Here is an 18,186-nt window from a genome sequence, read left to right on the forward strand (position 1 = left end):
TTATTTTTTTACTGTATTTTCTTTGCCATTTATGAATGTTATTCGATGTGTTTCTTTTTTAAATTCTAATTTTCTTATTTTTTATTTTTGCATTTACCAATTAAGAACATTCAAAACAAAAGTGAAAAGATATTAGACAACGATTGGACAAAGTGACAGTAACAGACGAGTGTAACAAACAAAAAAATATATATTATAATTATATATACAAACATACAATAAGAAAAGAATAATAACGAGACATTGGATCACCACCTGTAGGCTACATATTATACATTACGTGTGAAACATTATGTGAGGATTATATATAGATTCAATCAATGAGATGTGGGGGAGATTCTCCATATAGTCAATAAAAGGTTGCCAAATTCTGTAAAATGTCTTTAACTTATTCCTCAAGCAGTAAGTGATTTTCTCCAAAGGGAGAAACTATCAACTTCCGATAGCCACATTGCAACTGGCAGGGAGGAATCCAATTTCCATTTCAAGGCAATACATTTCTTGGAAATCGCTAGCAATATTTCTGTTAGCTTTATAGTATGGCTTTGCCTAAGACTGGTGTTAGTAAAGTTACCCAGTAGACAGACCTCCCCGGGTCTAAAGGGAATGCAACCCCGTGAATTGAGGATATGATATCGCATACCCCCTGCCAGAAACCGTGTAGTTTTGAACATTGCCAAGTGGAATGGAGGAATGTTCCTTCATCTGAGCCACATCTAAAACATAGGGAGGAGATATCTGGGTAAGGATTTAATGGCCTCCAACAATTCAGGAACTGAGAAGTGTTCACTCAGGCGCTCGCTGTCTTCCCCTGACAGGCATGGGAGGTTGAGAGAGGAGAGAAAGGAGTCGATCTCTGATAGATCATCGCTTGATTGGGAAGTGTAGAGGTCTTCATAGTATTTCTTAAAAGTATTATTAATTTCAGTAGGGTCGAAAGATATCTCATGAATAAGAGTTTCTATGGCATTAATTGTCCTCTTACTTTCTTCTGCTTTCAGTTGCCATGCCAATACTTTGTGAGCTTTCTCTCCAAGCTCGTAATAACGCTGTTTTGATTTAGTGATGGCCCTCTCAGCTTGATATGTGTTCAGAATATTATATTATTATTATTTTTTTACCAAAAGCCTGTATAGATCTTTAGTCGGGCCTCTTTGATAGGTTTTCTCTAGCTCGGAGATTTCAGATTCCAGGGCACTCAGTTCCGCACTGTGTTTTCTCTTCAGCCCTTTAGTATAGGAAATAATCTGTCCCCTCAGATAGGCCTTCAATGTGTCCCAAAGAATGAAGCTGTCAGGAGCAGAGGGTTTGTTTGTCAAAGTAAAAATATTGAGCTACTCTTTGATGAATGCACATAATTCAGGTTGCTTTAGGAGTGTAGAATTTAGTCTCCATCTATATGCTCCATTTACCTTGGTAGGAATGGAGATTGATAATACCAGAGGAAAATGGTCACTAAGCAATCTGGGGAGATACTCGACATCTAACACTCTATGAAACAGTTGTGTCGAAAGTAAAAAGTTATCTATGCGTGTGTGTGTCTTGTGTGGGTGTGAATAAAAAGAGCAGTCCCTATCCTGTGGGTGCAACTGTCTCCAGATGTCTAGTAAATTGAGATCTTTCATGAATGACATGGTGAGCTTGCCGGCTTTGGTAAGAAGTGAAGGTTTATCAGAAGACCTATCAAGAACTGTATCTAAGCAAAAAGTAAAATCTCCTCCAACCAGTAGCCATCCTGGTGGTGCTTGGGCGACCTGAAGGAAGACATTCTGAATAAGCATATGGTCATCGAAGTTAGGAGCATAAATATTCAATAGGGTCCAAGACTCTGAAAACATATGCCCCTGCACCAAAACAAACCTGCCAGAGGGATCAGAGATGGTGTTGTTGACGCAGAAGGGGATGTGTCTACTTATCAAAATTGCAGTTCCTCTTGCTTTGGAGTTAAAAGAGGATGCAAAAACATGTCCTACCCATTCCCTCTTCAATTTCTTGTGTTCATTGGCTGTAAGATGTGTTTCTTGTAAAAACACAATGTCAGTCTTTAATTTCTTAAGGTATGTATGTATAGACTCTTTTCCTTTTAATCGGGCTGTTAAGACCTTTTACGTTGAAGGTGACATATTTTCGTGGATTAAGCATAGGTTGGGTTTCAAATATGTAACTGAATAGAAATCTATCATATGCAGATAATTAGGAAATGTTGGTTTGAGCACAAAAGTGACCTGTGTGTCTTTAGGAAGGAAACAATAAACATAGAAAAAAGGAAGAAAAATAAAATAAAAATCCCACCCACCCCGATTGTCAGACTAAAACAACAATCCCAACAATCAAACATGAATACACTTGTAGAGATACATTGCTGCTCGCTTTCCATCTTGCTCTTCCTAGCTAAACCTTGGCGTAAACTAAAACCTGCGAGCTCTCTAAGTTGAAAACAAACGTTGTGAATAGATATTTATGGCTGAATATTTACTGCCCACGGTAAGGGCTGCTTGAGTCTCTTTTCGAAAGATTAACATAAATGAGGGGGGAAAGCAGTGGGCCTAAACCCACTTATTGCTTCGCCTAGTAGATATGGACTAAACCAAAATATACTCTCCTGTAAATGTAATAGAACTCACTCCGGAAAGATACGGTTAGTTGAAAATGTACAAATCAATTATAGTGACCGGGAGATACCAGCAGTTCAGTCTGAGAGAAAGAGAAAACAAACTAACTGCATTTTATCTCCCAGAGAGACCGTCCTGGCTCAGACATTTGCTCAGTTCTTTGAGAAAAGTGTGCACTTCACCCGGTGTGTTGAAGAGATGGCTTCGGCCTTTGTACTGAACTTTCATCCGCACAGGGTGGATGAGGTAGCCGGTGATGTTCTTCTCCCTCAGTGCTTTGGCGGCAGGTCTGAACTGCTTGCGACATATGGCGAGATCCGCGCTCATATCTGGGAAAAGGCTGACCCTCTTTTTATCGATGGTGATGTCCCCTTTGGCTCTTGCGAGTTGCAGTATCTTCTCTCTATCTTGGAAACGGAGGAACCTGATCAGGACGGCTCGTGGGGGCTCATCTGGCCGGGGTTTCGGCGCTGATGTTCTGTGGGCGCGTTCGATTTCCAGCGGCTTGGTTAATAATCAGTGCTCATTCACTTCACGTCCCGGTGACATTCTGAGGGGGCTTTTGTTTGCCAATTCTGGACTCTTCTCTGGCAGGCTGAGTGGGCAGGAGGCAAGACACACTGGCACCCACTAGGACATCCCACTGAGTGCCTAATGGAGAGAAAAGAGGGAGAGGGTAGAGGTGAGGGATGATGAGAGTGCTGATAGGCTACACCTACAGGTACTTGACCCACTCACACACAAGGTTTTTTTCAAGTGAGACGCAGACACCATAGTGACTGTACACACTGACCCACTTTTGTTTCCTATTTCATAAAAAAAGAGGAAGCTTTTAATGTATAGTCCAGTTGAATGTGTAATTAATCTATAGGGGGTAGTATTTCCTTCCACTCTACCCTATGCCTACCTCCGGTATAGTGATAAAGATGTTCATTAGATAGCAGCTGATTTGATTCATATTTCCAATGAATTTACAAAATAAATCTAAAGGCAAGCTAATGAGGTCAGTCTTTTTGGGGATTTGGTCCTCAAATGCTCCTGTATTTAATGTAAGTGTTGTGTTTTCTACAAGGGCATATTCAGCAAACAAGTGCAGTCAACACAGTGAAACACATGCATTATGTATTATATTTGTAAAACATCTCAAGACCTTGTGTGTCTTTGCAGTCTGTGGCTGCAAAGACACACATGGCTTTTTTGTAACAGCTGACTTTTGTAAAAGATGTCACTTTAACATTGACTGAAAAGGAGTATCTGTCATTTGTATTCAGTATTATGCTCTATATTAAATGGGAAACCACTCACTGATGGCACTTCTCATACTTTTCTGTAACGTTTACCCTTAGCATCGTGAAAGTATCCCTAATCAGTCATTCACGTACCCTGGTTTTGATCATATTTGTTAAATAAATCATAAAATATTTTAGATATTTTTGTTTCAGACTAGCTTGTGGGACCTCTCATAATGGTAGATGGAAGTAACATGTAGATCATCTGTTTCATGTGAAATTCTGACAATGGCTGTGTGGTGTGTTTTCAAGAGCGATTTTGTAGTCAACATCCAATGCACAGTATCTTTCGCCAGGCAGATAAAACTCCCAATTTGGCAGAATATGATTAGATTAAATTATATTTTTACAGAAAAGTAGGTTGATTTTGTTAAATATTTTTGGTAGTTTGTACTATGAATGTACTAAACATTAGAAACACCTTCCTAATATTGAGTTGCACACCTTTTTGCTCTCAAAATAGCCTCAACTCGTCTGGGCGTGGACTCTACAAGGTGTCGAAAGCGTTCCACAAGGATGCTGGCCCATTTTGACTCCAATGCCTCCCACAGTTGTGTCAAGTTGACTGGATGTCCTGGGTGGTGGACCATTCTTGATAAACACAGGAAACTGTTGAGCGTGAAAAAGCGTTGCAGTTCTTGACACAAAGTGGTATGGCACCTACTGCCATACCACTTTTAAAGGCAGTTACATGTTTTTGTCTTGCACATTCACCCTCTGAATGGCACACATACACAATCCATATCTCAATTGTCTCCAAGCTTAAAAATCCTTCTTTACCCTGTCTTCTTCCCTTCATCTGACACTGATTTTGAAGTGGATTTAAAAAGAGACATCAAAAAGGATCATAGCTTTCGCCTGGTCAGTCTGCCATGGAAAGAGCAGGTGTTCAGCTTTCTGATTTAGCCTCATCTTATCCTGCACATTCAAAGTTTGTTTTGTGAACCGCCAGAATGAAGAGTAAGAGCAAGAAGAAGTTAATGGCGGACGGAAGTACCCGTTTCGGGTTAAAAAAACTAGTATAGCTAGCTAACAAGCGATCTCATCCAAATTTGCTTATCAGCTCTTTAGATGAACTAAAATAACTAGTTGTGAATTTAAGAATATGTAAATTATGAACGCCCGGACACAATGAAATCCTGAATTGGTGAACTTGCTAGCCAGCTAATTAAAATGTTTCAATGGGTCTAAAGAGGGCAACTGATGGGTTCACTTCATTGCAAATACTGCCTCTATACTGACTGGTTTGGAGGTAAGACATTTTATTATCTAATTAAATACGTGAGATATGCAGCTCGCTGTGTTGTGCCCAAACTAGGCTTGCTAGCTAACCAAGTCATTTGTGCATTTGATTAATATGTACTGTAATGGTCAGTGGTGATTTTAGCATGCAAATCTTGGTGGGTCAAAAAAAAGAAGTGGGATGCATGCCAGCAAAGCCACTACACAACACTAAACAATACATTAATTGCACTATACCACTGCTACACCTGGCTATCAGTGGAGCCTTGTCTGGCAGCGAAACAGACTCATATGGCTGACTTGCTTAAACGTGGTTTCTACTGAAAATTGAGACACAAACTATGGCATGAAGTTACAATGAAAGCTCTTACAATATTTGATGATTACATTTCTCAAAAACAGGTTATAGGCTACATGTGCACCACCAAGTCAGAACAGTAGGTGAAATTGAGAGGTCAAAATAGAGAGGCACATGGGCGACTCACAGCTTACAACACAACATACACTTAGTATTACTTTTTTAGCTACAGTATACATATCTCCATGGCATATTACGTCATTTATGCAGCAGAATACAAGACATTTTTGGACAGAATAGCAGGCTAATGATTAATTTGCAATGCTTGCATTTAGCCACTGATTCCTTCTAAACCATTCATTGTTGAATTTGCAATTTTCAACTTGTTTAATGTTTATGTCCAATGGCCGATGAGCTCCAATGCGTTTTATCTATAATTTCTCTTCGTTATTTCTCTTCATACGACAAGGATTAAATAGGATTTGCCAGTAGACTGTCAACTTGATTCATGATGACGACTGCTGATGATGAAGATTTTGAAAGTATGAAGTTCACATGATCAACACAATCAATATTGAATTTTATCAATGCAATTTTAATGCACAGAGATTAGATGAGTTTCTGAGGCTCATTTTCCTGCCATTCATCTGCTGCCATCAACTCATGTTCCACGGCCTCATGTTGCAAGGATCTGTACACAATTCCTGGAAGCTGAAAATGTCCCATACTCACCAGACATGTCACTCATTGAGCATGTTTGGGATGCTCTGTATCAACGTTTATGACAGCGTGTTCCAGTTCCTGCCAATATCCAGTAACTTCGCACAGCGATTGAAGAGGAGTGGGACAACATTCCACAGGCCACAATCAACAGCCTGATCAACTCAAAGGAGTTGCGAAGGAGATGTGGCGAATGGTGGTCACACCAGATACTGACTGGTTTTCTGATTAGGGCCTAATTTATTTATTTTAATTGACTAATTTCTTTGTATGAACTGTAACTCAGTAAAATCTTAGAAATTTCTGCATGTTGCGTTTTATATTTTTGTTCAGTGTATATGAGTTTTGTCAACTGCCAGTACATCGCACCACTCTTAGAAAATACATTGGCTCTGGTAGGGACGCCCTATGCTAGTTCTAAATCACTAGTGTCACTTTTCATACCTCTCTGTTGCCTCATGTCAGGTGCTACACAGATTATCTGAAGATGACAGAGTGTGTTTTTGTTTAAGAGAGAGACACTACCTATTTCTGTCACTTTCCTCCCACACATGCCATTCTTTCATCCCAAGGTGCTAGTCGCTTGGTAGCATCACTGTACGGCCATTCCACACAGCTCAACAAACAGTAACCTTGCCTCCCAACGTGTAGTGTGCTGCCATCCTGTTAGAAGATAACAGATTATTTTATTACAATGGTTAAATTGGATTTTCATTGTGTTCAATGGTGTTATTTGCCCCCTAGTGGCGCTTTCTGGTACTTAGAAAGTCAACGCAAACGGGAAGTTCAGAATTTGTTTTGCACGCAAAGAAGCAGCTACAAGCAACGCTACGGTGCAGGTCTTTCAATGTAGTTATTTCTTGTCACGCTTCAGCCTTGGAAAAATATTTGTTTGTAAGTTCGATTCAAGCATTTAGCTAATGATGATAATCTTGTTATTGATAGAGTTTCTTACATATCAATGTTGGTTGCATTTACTCACAAATTGCAATGCCTTTTGTGTATGTCGTTAGCTGTATTACTTTGCTCATGCGTCATGCAAACGAATGGTAAAATATACAATACTGTAGTTTTGTTATTGTTTTTAGTGTAATATGCTTTGTTATTCTACATAGGTGGTTATACATTATTAGAGTAATGAAAGGAGCAATTACCATATGGTTAACAATTAGCTATATGGTTTGGCATCGTGCCAGATGCATGGTACCTTAGCGCGTGCTTTGTATTTATGCAACTTCAAATGTTTAATGTACAGCTACAGTATGTCGGTGTGAATTGAACACTAAAGTATATTCTTTTCTGTATTTTGCAGTTTCACAACATAAACGTTTTCAATATATTCATTCAAGAAAAGTCACGCCTTGAGAGTTTTATTGAAGACTTAGTTGTTAGCTATCTGTCTAGTTTTGCATGGGAACGCAACTCAAGGGCAGAATATGTAGAGTAAGGTGAATTTCACAAGCCGTTTCCTACATTAAGATAGAAGTATCCATGTAGTAATTAATGCTGACGTTTGGACAAAAAGTTGTATGTCATTTTCCTCTTACTTGTAATTGGTAGCCATAGTAATTTCAAGCTGAAACAGCACCCTGCAAGGACATTCATTAGAGACTTCACCTGTGTGTCTTCATGGGACCTGTAATTGTCTCGCGACTCTTGCCACTTATTCTGCACTAGGTAGTAGTCATGACTTGAGTCACGCACTGTAAAACGTCAATTTAAATGCTGTCTCAAATAGCTGCCTGTCCCTTTTTAATAGGAAGGCATCGGCACACATTTCAGCCAATAAATACCTGTTTGAAATAAACGCGGGGTCTAAATGAATTGTTTCTGAGTAGGCTACCGTAAATATTGCGCAAAAGAAGATGGAGAGCAACGTCATTGCTTGGATGAGACATCGGTGTGGTTTGACATGGTTGGCTCAACTATGGTGGATATAAGAGGGGCAATGGGTGAGATTGCTGCGGAAGCGCGAAATTGGGGGGTGTATGTTAGGCCGCCTAGTCTACGATACGATCTATCTACGATAGATTTGTTATGTTTTTACTGGTCATAATAAACAGTAGTAGGTGGTAGTGGTAGTCTTTTCAACATTTTATTGAGCAAAAGTTGTGTGCATTAAGGAAATAGACGCCAGGCTCAAATAGAAGCGCCAGTTGTGTTCAGTGATTGAAGCAAATAAATGCCCGGGCTATTAAAAGTTTTATGGTACATTATTCCTATTATGACATGCTTGCATTTTTCACAGAATTCAGCCAGATAGACAATGGAATGACCTCTTATTCTTACCATTTAGGTTGCACACAGAGAGATTGTCTATCATTAACGTTGTGCATGCATAGGTTTGTGGAATAAATTAGAAGTTAATTCATTTGAAGAGTCAAATTTTTATACCTTATCAACATTGTCTGCATATTCATGTTGCGAAATCAGTTCCATTGAGGGGAATTTACTCCTGCAATTGGATGCCACTGTTTGATAGTCCCCCTTCACTTGAAAGAGCTGTGGTAATGCACACCTCTCCAATTACACGTTCTGTTTCCACTCGGCCTGCCAGTCCCGCTTCTGTTCTTCTGAAAAGCAGAGGAAGAAAGAGGGCAAGAGAAAGAGTAACAGAGAGTAAGTGCTTGACTTCCATCTTCGTCAGAATGTGGGTCAAACTAGAGGTGGACATGGCTGCTCTAGTAAATCAAATCAAATTGTGTTTGTTACATGTGCCGAATACAACCAGTGTAGACCTTACCGTGAAATGCTTACTTTTATTTTTATTTTTTAAATTTGACCCCTATTCTTCCCAATTTCTTGGTATCCAATTGTTTTAGTAGCTACTATCTTGTCTCATTGATACAACTCCCGTGCGGGCTCAGGAGAGACGACGGGTTGAAAGTCATGCGTCCTCCGATACACAACCCAACCAAGCCGCACTGCTTCTTAACACAGCGCGCATCAAACCCGGAAGCCAGTCGCACCAATGTGTTGGAGGAAACACCGTGCACCTGGCAACCTTGGTTAGCGTGCACTGCGCCCGGTCCACCACAGGAGTCGCTGGTGCGCGATGAAACAAGGATATCCCTACCGGCCAAGCCCTCCCTAACCCGGACGACGCTAGGCCAATTGTGCGTCGCCCCACGGACCTCCCGGTTGCGACAGAGCCTGGGCGCCCTTAACCACTGCGCCACCCGGGAGGCCCCCGTGAAATGCTTACTTACAAGCCCTTAACTCTATTTCTTTAACTGCGTTGTTGGTTTAGAAAATATTTACTAAAACTAAAGTAAAAAATCTAATCAATAAGTAACACAAGAAATGTACGTAACAATAACAGGGCTATATCCAGGGGCTACCGGTACTGAGGCAATGTGCGGGGATACAGGTTAGTCAAGGCGGAAGGAAGTTACCCACACCGTGACTGATAGACCACCTCAATCACACAAACGACACCGTCTCCCATTGCCTTTCTCCACGTCAGACTCATTAGGCTGGTGAGGACCAGACATGGTCTCTCTCACTCACTCGCACGCACACACACACACACACACACACACACACAGGCCCCTTTGTCCTGTCTCTGTTACACATCTGGCCTTTAATACAGTGGGATTGGTTTGGCTTGTAGTGACGGAGGTGAACAGGTGACAGATATGCCCTGCAACATACTGACCCATATCCCTAAGATTGTACTCCAATGATTGTAAATCTCTATTCTCTTCTCTACCTTACCATTTACAGGACAAAGACGTCACCCCTGTGCTTCCCAGTAATGATTGCAACTTGTTTTGCTGACATTTGCCGGGATATATATGTGTAACTTGAGGAAAATAAATAGGTATATGTCAGAGAATGATGAGCCTCAACAACAAAATAAGTTGGACAGCATGTTTTTCCATTAGTGGTTTCCTATTCCTCGTGTCCATAAATTGGGAGACTAAACTCACCAATCAATAGCTCGAACAGTGATGACACGTGACACTGCTCTTTGAAAGCGAGTTCTGCTGGCTGCAGCAAGTTTCCATTTGCCAAGCGGCAGCAGTTATCTTAGTCTTAATTAGGCCATTTGACATCCTCGTCAGAGGCTTTATGTAAGAGGAGCTGCAGGGGGATGAGAGCAGCAGTAACAGATTCACAGAGGCATCACAGCACACTATAGTTCTCCCTCTGAACCCAGGGAAGCCTGAGTCAGTACCAGTAATATTGCCTCCTTCACTCATCTCCTTTCCTTCAGGACTAGAGCCTGGAGGTTTTACTGACTATCTGATCTGTCTGGGAAAAACTATTGGTCCCACAGAGGCTATAACTTGGTCCTGTTCTTTTTCCTGGTCAGGTGATTCATGATTACTGATTCATGAAAGGACTGAGTAGTTTGATCAACTGCACCCAGGAGAGACTTTTGGGGAAACAGGAAAACCAGAGGACGGCACCCACTCCAAAGGTCCTCAAATTGATGGAAAAGTGGAAAAGGGAGTAAACACACACACAGGGGGATAGGAGGAGGGGCGTGCACCGCTGCCGAATCGCTGAATGACACTGATGAAGGCTTAGGCCGAAAAGTTTGTCTATCTACACACCCCTGAATGAAGTAAAAAAAGAAAAAGAAACCTTGAATCACAATTTTGAACTGGATAGTTTCCGTCATATTACTAACACCTACTATGGTCATTTCAAAGGAAGGGTTCAAGGAGAATAATATACACGATTGAAAGACCATAGCCAGGGATCCCACTGGGCAGACGTCAGTTCAATGTCTAGTTTTGATGTATATATTTGGTTGAGTCACTAATGCCAAATCCAATCATTTTTCCCACATTGATTCAATGTCATCACATAGATTTTTTTTTAAAGAAGACTATTACAATGATGTCGCTGTGTCTGTCTGGTTCCCCATATACTGTTGCCTTTTCTTATTAGTTACGACCAGCTGTCACTTATCCCCCTATAAGTCTAAACATCTGGTCCCTCCCACCTCAATTCATCCTCAGTGAGTGTTTTGAAGGAAGTTGACTGATTCAGTTTCCACAAAGTTGAGCTCTATAAAAGTTGAGCTCTATAGGAGCTGCCGGTCAATTCGGGTGTGACTGATGATGATTATGTTGGCGGTCTGAATAAGTCCTTTGCGGGTAGTGATTATAGTCCTTCTGTGGAGGGATGAGGGCAGAGTAATTGAGCTTCACACACCGACTTGGTGACTTTGAACTAGTTTTGGAATAAATTGCCACCTTCTGAGATGCACTACTACCACCCTGAATTGCTAACTCACGTGTAGAGTATCATCAGGCGACTGGTGTCTTTGATTGTGTGTGTGTGCGCATCAATGGAGGCTGCTTCGGGGAGAACTGCTCATAATAATGGCTGGAGTGGATTAAATGGAATGGTATCAAAAACATATATGTTATTAGTTGGCAAGGTCTTTACTTCAACATTATTGTGTTTGATGTATTTCTAATACATTTTAAAACTTTTTCTGGTAGATGTTTCTGACGACCACTTTTCCATCTGTTTGACCAGAAATCAAAGCCTTTGCATATTACACATTTTTATGATGGAAAATGGTTGAAAAAAAAAATGTATATATGACTTCATTAAAAAAAAATATAGACTCTTACCTTTAATTTGATACCCAATTTAACATGCTCCTATAAACTTCACATGTTGGTGCTCATGGAAATGACCTTTGCTCCATTATGTACAGTACAGTATGCAATCATGGACTATTGAACATTTTAAATGATCTGATAAGAGGTTAGTTCTGCCTTTGGAAGTAGCAGCGACAATGAAATGAATTGCTCAGTCATCCGTTATAAAATAAACATTTAACTGCTTTAATGTTTATTCATTTGCTATATCGATTATTCTCAGATGTCAAAATCCCAAATACAGGTCAATTGTGTATTTTCATTAACATCAAATGTAGTTACCGAAAGTTCAATCGGGAAGGCTGGTCTGAATGCTCTTTTATCTTCATCCAGTAAGCATAGCATAATTCACTCACGTTTGTTTCCTATTCTACAGGCATAGTGGGAATGAATACAAACAGAATATCATCAGCATAGCGTCGCGATTCTTCTATTTCCTATTAGCCCAACCTGGTCTCAGATCATGTCCATCACAAATTTGCAAAACGTACAATGTGTTCAGAATTTGCAAAACCTAGTCTGTTACGAATTTGCAAAACGTTTGATACATGTATGTAGCGAATTCTAGCTAGGTGGCTAACGTTACGGGGTTAGGGTTAAAGGGTTAAGGTTGGGGTTAGCTAAAATGTTTAGGGGAAAGGTTAGCTAGCATGCTTAGTAGTTGCAAAGTAGCTATAAAGTAGTAAGTAGCTGAAAAGTTGCTAAAATGCTAAAGTTATCCGTGATGAGATTCAAACTCGCAACCTTTGGGATTCTAGACGTTCGCGCTATCCATCCACCCCGAACAACCACCCTACTTTGTTTTTGCCTTAAATAAGCATCTGTCTATGTAACCATACCAAACGTAACATATCAAGTTCCTCGGCGTACACATCACTTACAATCTGAAATGGTCCACCCACACAGACAGTGTGGTGAAGAAGGCGCAACAGCGCCTCTTCAACCTCAGGAGGCTGAAGAAATTCGGCCTGGCACATAAGACCCTCACAAGCCTTTCGCCAGCCCCGCAATAACATCTGCTAAATATATGTATCTGGCCAATTAAAATTAGATTTGATTTCATACAAATTTGAGTGTCCCGGATTTACTTTACTATTTTACGTCTAGTCTATGAGACCAATTTGATTAGCCATGTGTGGAATGTCATCCACCTATTTACCTTGTAGCCTGTAAGCACAGCACAGTAATGCACATTCTTCACACATTCTGTTTAACTGATGGGCTCACTTTTGCAGTTATCTCTCAACCAATGTGCGTAAATCTTGGGATAAATTTATGTCAACGTATATTTATTCTCTCGCTTGCTGTTTCTCAGCAAAAGTTTTCGACAACAATCCACCTCCCAACCACCACCAGCTATAATAACCTTAAGGCTCGTCATTGGAACTCTTTTCCCTCAGTGGGGGGTTTTGATGCCAGCAGTCCCGCATAGGGCTACCTGCCATCACATCATTTGGCTCCGAGGTTCCCAAACGACCATTTCCCAAACTATTGAGTAAAATGTCATATTGCGTTCAGTCTTTGTTCTTCATTAAGTTAAAGCCTGGACAAGAGTGAACTGTTATTGACTTGCACTATTTTTCATAACCCATCCGGCTGCTAGTTCACCGCAAGGGCAAATATTCCAGACCTATATTTGATAATAACTTTGATCAGGTTTTTATGCAAAGCCTATGTCAAGAAACAGGCTGTCATCCAAATGTCCCCCCAGAAATCTTTGAATCTTGCATTTCTTAACCTTTGAATAATAGGGTATATTACAAAAGAGCACTAGGAAACCTTTGAAGTTTTGTCTATTTTGAGACCTCATCTCAGGATAAAACATTTTATGGATCAAAATGGGTCAGTATCATGGTCTGGTTACTCATACCGCCTTTGTAGTTGTGTCCTGTGAATAGACGGCTTAAACAGGCCTGGTTGAGCTCTTGAGACAGCCTTTTCCTGTATCACACTGTTCATTATGACCAATACAGATCCCCTGTGGCTGGTGACCAGGACTTCTCAATACACTCTCTATTTCCATCCGTCTTTCTCAACCCTGGCAGTCTTGCAGCACTCACATGATGGAAAATACAATGTGGCGTACGCACAGGAGAAACAGGTCAAGATGCCCTAACTCGGTAATACTTGACTTGACACCCAGTGTCATAACATGTTACCACACGGTCGTAACCAAGTCATAGTATGTCATGACAGCTGACATAACTTGTCATAACCTGCCATAACACTGCCATGACTCATATATGGGGCGGCAGGTAGCCTAGTGCGCCAGTAACTAAAAGGTTGCTAGATCGACTAGGTAAAAATCTGTCATTCTGCCCCTGAACAAGGCAGTTAACCCACTGTTCCTAGGCCGTCATTGTAAATAAGAATTTGTTCTTAACTGACTCGCCTAGTTAAATAAAGGTTAAATAAATAAATTATATATATATATATATATATATTTACACATGTTCTGATATATTTTGCATTATTTTATGGCTGGATATGACACCTACATAAGGGTTTTAAAAACCAAAATGTTTTCTTCAAATATTTTCTTTTCAAATATTTTCCTTTAAGTTCAAAGTTTGTTTCTTAAATCCGTTGTTGTTGTTGTTGTAATGATTTCTTTACAGTTGTTTTTTCCCCATTATATTTTAAATAACTTGACACTGTCAAGAAGCATTATGGCCATCCTGTGTCACTTTACTTGGACTAAGAAAATACAATTTATAACACTGTCAAGAAGCATTATCACCTTTATAATCATATAAGCCAGATAGGCATATCATGTACTTGCCCTTCAATCAGTCATCAGTAAAAAAGAGGGTGTCTTGTCCTGCTCTCAGTCATCAGCAACAGAGCATTGGGGTAAGTGCATGTCTGACATTAATGTGTGCACAATTACAATGATAATTTAATATGGGCAATAAAAAAAATGTATATAACATAAACATACTGTTGTTGACTATGGCAATGGTGTAATGGAATGTTTTTCCTTGTGTGGAAGGTTTTGTGCGTTTTGACACTCTTATGTTGGTGTCATAACAAGCCATACAATAACTACTGTGGTAGGTTTTGCTGGTTTTTACACTCTTGTGTATGTGTTATAACCAGTCATAAAATAACACAATATATGTCACGACAGGTCTATGACAGTGTCATGACCATGTTATGACAAGTTATGTCAGCTGTTATGACATTGTTATGACCATGTCATAATGTGTTATGATGCTGGGTGGCAAGTAAGGCTTTACCATAAATTCTAGAAACATAACATTTTCCTCTAACTTTTTACCTAGGCTTTACTCCGTTCATATTTCTTTTGATCCTGACCAACTCCCAAGTCCCTGCCGTTGACAAGCATACCCATAACATAATGCTGCCACCACAATATTTGAAAATACGGAGGGTTTCACTCTGTGTTGTGTTGGATTGGAATTGACCCAAATCTGTAGTTTCTAATTTAGGCCAAAAAGTACATTTATTTGCCCTGTTGCAGTATTATTTAACGGCCTGTTGCAAGCAGAATGGATTATTTGGAGTGGATTTTTTAAAAACACAGGCTTCCTTCATTTCAATTTGTCATATAGGCCAGTAATGTGAAGTGAATGCAATGTTGTTGATACTCTGTATTTTCAAGTATTGTGGTGGCAGCATGATGTTATGGGTATGCTTGTCATCCACAGGGACTGGCGAGTTTGTCAGGATCAAATTAAAGATGAAAGGAGCAAAGCCCAGGTAAAAAGTCTTCTGAAAACCTAACCCTGGGATAGAGTCTTAAATCTGCTTGAAATCAGAGAAGGTTTGAATATTGCTGTCCAATGATTCCCAAACAAATTTACTGAGCTTGAGCAATTCTTTTACAAAAATAATGGATATGACATCTTAAGAGTTGTGCAAAGTTGATAGAGTCTTGTTCAAAATGATTCACAGCTGTAATGGCTGCCAAAGGTGCTTTCACCAAGTGTTAACTCTGGGGTGTGAAGACATACACAATCAATGCATCATTCATCTTTTTATTAATTTGGAAAAAAATGGATGACTTTGAAAATGTGGAGTAGGTTGTGTAGATCGGTAGGAAAACAAGTGTAATCCCTAGAATACATTTTAAGTCAGCAAAATGTGAAATGGAGTGAGTAGACTTTCATTAGTGACTGAATGTGCATGTCTCTCAAGGATTTGTCCCTAAGCTCTCATATTGATAACAGCAATTGAACAGTGTGTTCCTGTGTTTTCTGGGTTCTCAGGGATGGTATTGGTATTCTGTGGCACAGTAGAAATCAGTGGCGTGCTGACCTGGTTTCCTGCACACTGACTCTCTACCCAGTGAGCCATGCAGCAATGCCCTCAAATTTGTATCAATTATGGTGTATGTGTGTAAAGTTCGTCGTTGGTGGAAGAAGAGGAGGACCAAAGTGCAGCGTGGTAAGTGTTCATCATATATTTATTAAACCGAGAACACTAAACAAATTAACAAAGGAGAAACGAAACGAAACAGTTCTGAAAGGTGACATACACAAAACAGAAAATAATCACCCACAACTCAAAGGTCAAACCAGGCTACCTAAGTATGGTTCTCAATCAGGGACAACGATTGACAGCTGCCTCTGATTGAGAACCATACCAGACCAAACACAGAAATCCCAAATCATAGAAAAAAGAACATAGACAACCCACCCAACTCACGCCCTGACCATACTAAAAAAAGACATAACAAAATAACTAAGGTCAGAACGTGACAATGTGTGTATGTGTGAGTGTGAGAAAGAGGAGGGAAAGCCACTCGGACAATGATCCTGCCGCAGGCGACGGCGTTCTCCCTTTACTTGCATCCGTCCTGACCTCATCATCCTCGCTTCAGCTGATTAGTGGCACTTCCTCCCCACCAGAGACCTGTCCTGATAGCAGATAATAACATCATAACGTCAGCCAGACCCCCAGGGGATGGACAGACACAAGAGCTGCAGGACACACTGCCTGTCCGTGTTTCCGTCCGTCTGCCATTCTGTCTGTCCGAGATATCCAACAAAGTGAACCAAAGCGTGGGATATCTGGTCCAGACCAGTAAGTGATATCCCTACAGGAGTCCCCCCAAGGTCCACATCCTGTTGTGACTCAGTTCGTACTTGTGGCAAACACACTATAATGTCAACACACTGTCCGTGGTGACGCAGAACTTCAGATCGACTGACCTGTATCTGGAGGACATTGGTATATTGGTATTGGTAATCTGTAAACAACTAGTCAACTGCTATAACAATTAGTCAACTGCTATAACAGTTGTAACGTGTATGGAGGATCATGTAGTAATGTGTAGACTACCAACCTTCCAGTGACGCAGATAATCAGCATGTAAATACATCGTTTTTTACATTTAAATTAAATTTAAATTTCACCTTTATTTAACCAGGTAGGCTAGTTGAGAACAAGTTCTCATTTGCAGCTGCGACCTGGCCAAGATAAAGCGTAGCAATACGACACATACAACAACACAGAGTTACACATGGAATAAACAAAACATACAGTCAATAATACAGTAGAACAAAAGAAAACAAAAAGTCTATATACAGTGAGTGCAAATGAGGTAAGTTAAGGAAATAAATAGGCCATGGTGGCGAAGTAATTACAATATAGCAATTAAACACTGGAATGGTAGATCGGCAGAAGATGAATGTGCAGGTAGAGATACTGGGGTGCAAAAGAGCAAAATAAATAAATAAATACCAGTATGGGGATGAGGTAGGTAGATAGATGGGCTGTTTACAGATGGGCTATGTACAGGTGCAGTGACCTGTAAGCTGCTCTGACAGCTGGTGCTTAAAGCACCATTCTATAGAATGGGATGAAAATTGTCAACAGAAAACCAGCATTTTAACAGATAACGTCAACAGAAACACCAACTTGCAGTAAATACCTAACCAAGAGTAATTTCGCAAACATCCTCCTGAATTTTCAGTCTGACACATGAAGTCTTCCCACACACCAGGCGCTGTGCAGCGTTGGCCCTCTCCTTGAGATAGGGCAGCATTTTGCCAAACTATTCATAGAGATGTCGAGAGAAGATGGGAAAATGTGCCTGCTTGCTTTTGTGCTGCTCAACAAAACAGGCAGAAGGGTCTGAGAAAAACTGATTTCACCTCTGAGCCTGTGAGTGAATGGAAGGCTTTTTTTACAGTCTTTAGGTGGAATAATAATGTGTAAAGGCAAGCTCAGGCGAACGTGGTTCTGTCTAGAAGAAAAGCACCATCATAGGATGGAAATGAATAATGAGGCTAAATGTACTTATTCTGGTAGCTTTGCTTTCAGAAAACAGAATAAAGAGAGCAAATGGATTTCAAAACAAAAATGATCAATATACGGAAATGGCTAAATTAACATTGATATATGAAAACATAGAAATGTAGCCTTTAATC

Source organism: Oncorhynchus gorbuscha, linkage group LG15, assembly GCF_021184085.1.
Source record: "Oncorhynchus gorbuscha isolate QuinsamMale2020 ecotype Even-year linkage group LG15, OgorEven_v1.0, whole genome shotgun sequence".
Taxonomy (NCBI): domain Eukaryota; kingdom Metazoa; phylum Chordata; class Actinopteri; order Salmoniformes; family Salmonidae; genus Oncorhynchus; species Oncorhynchus gorbuscha.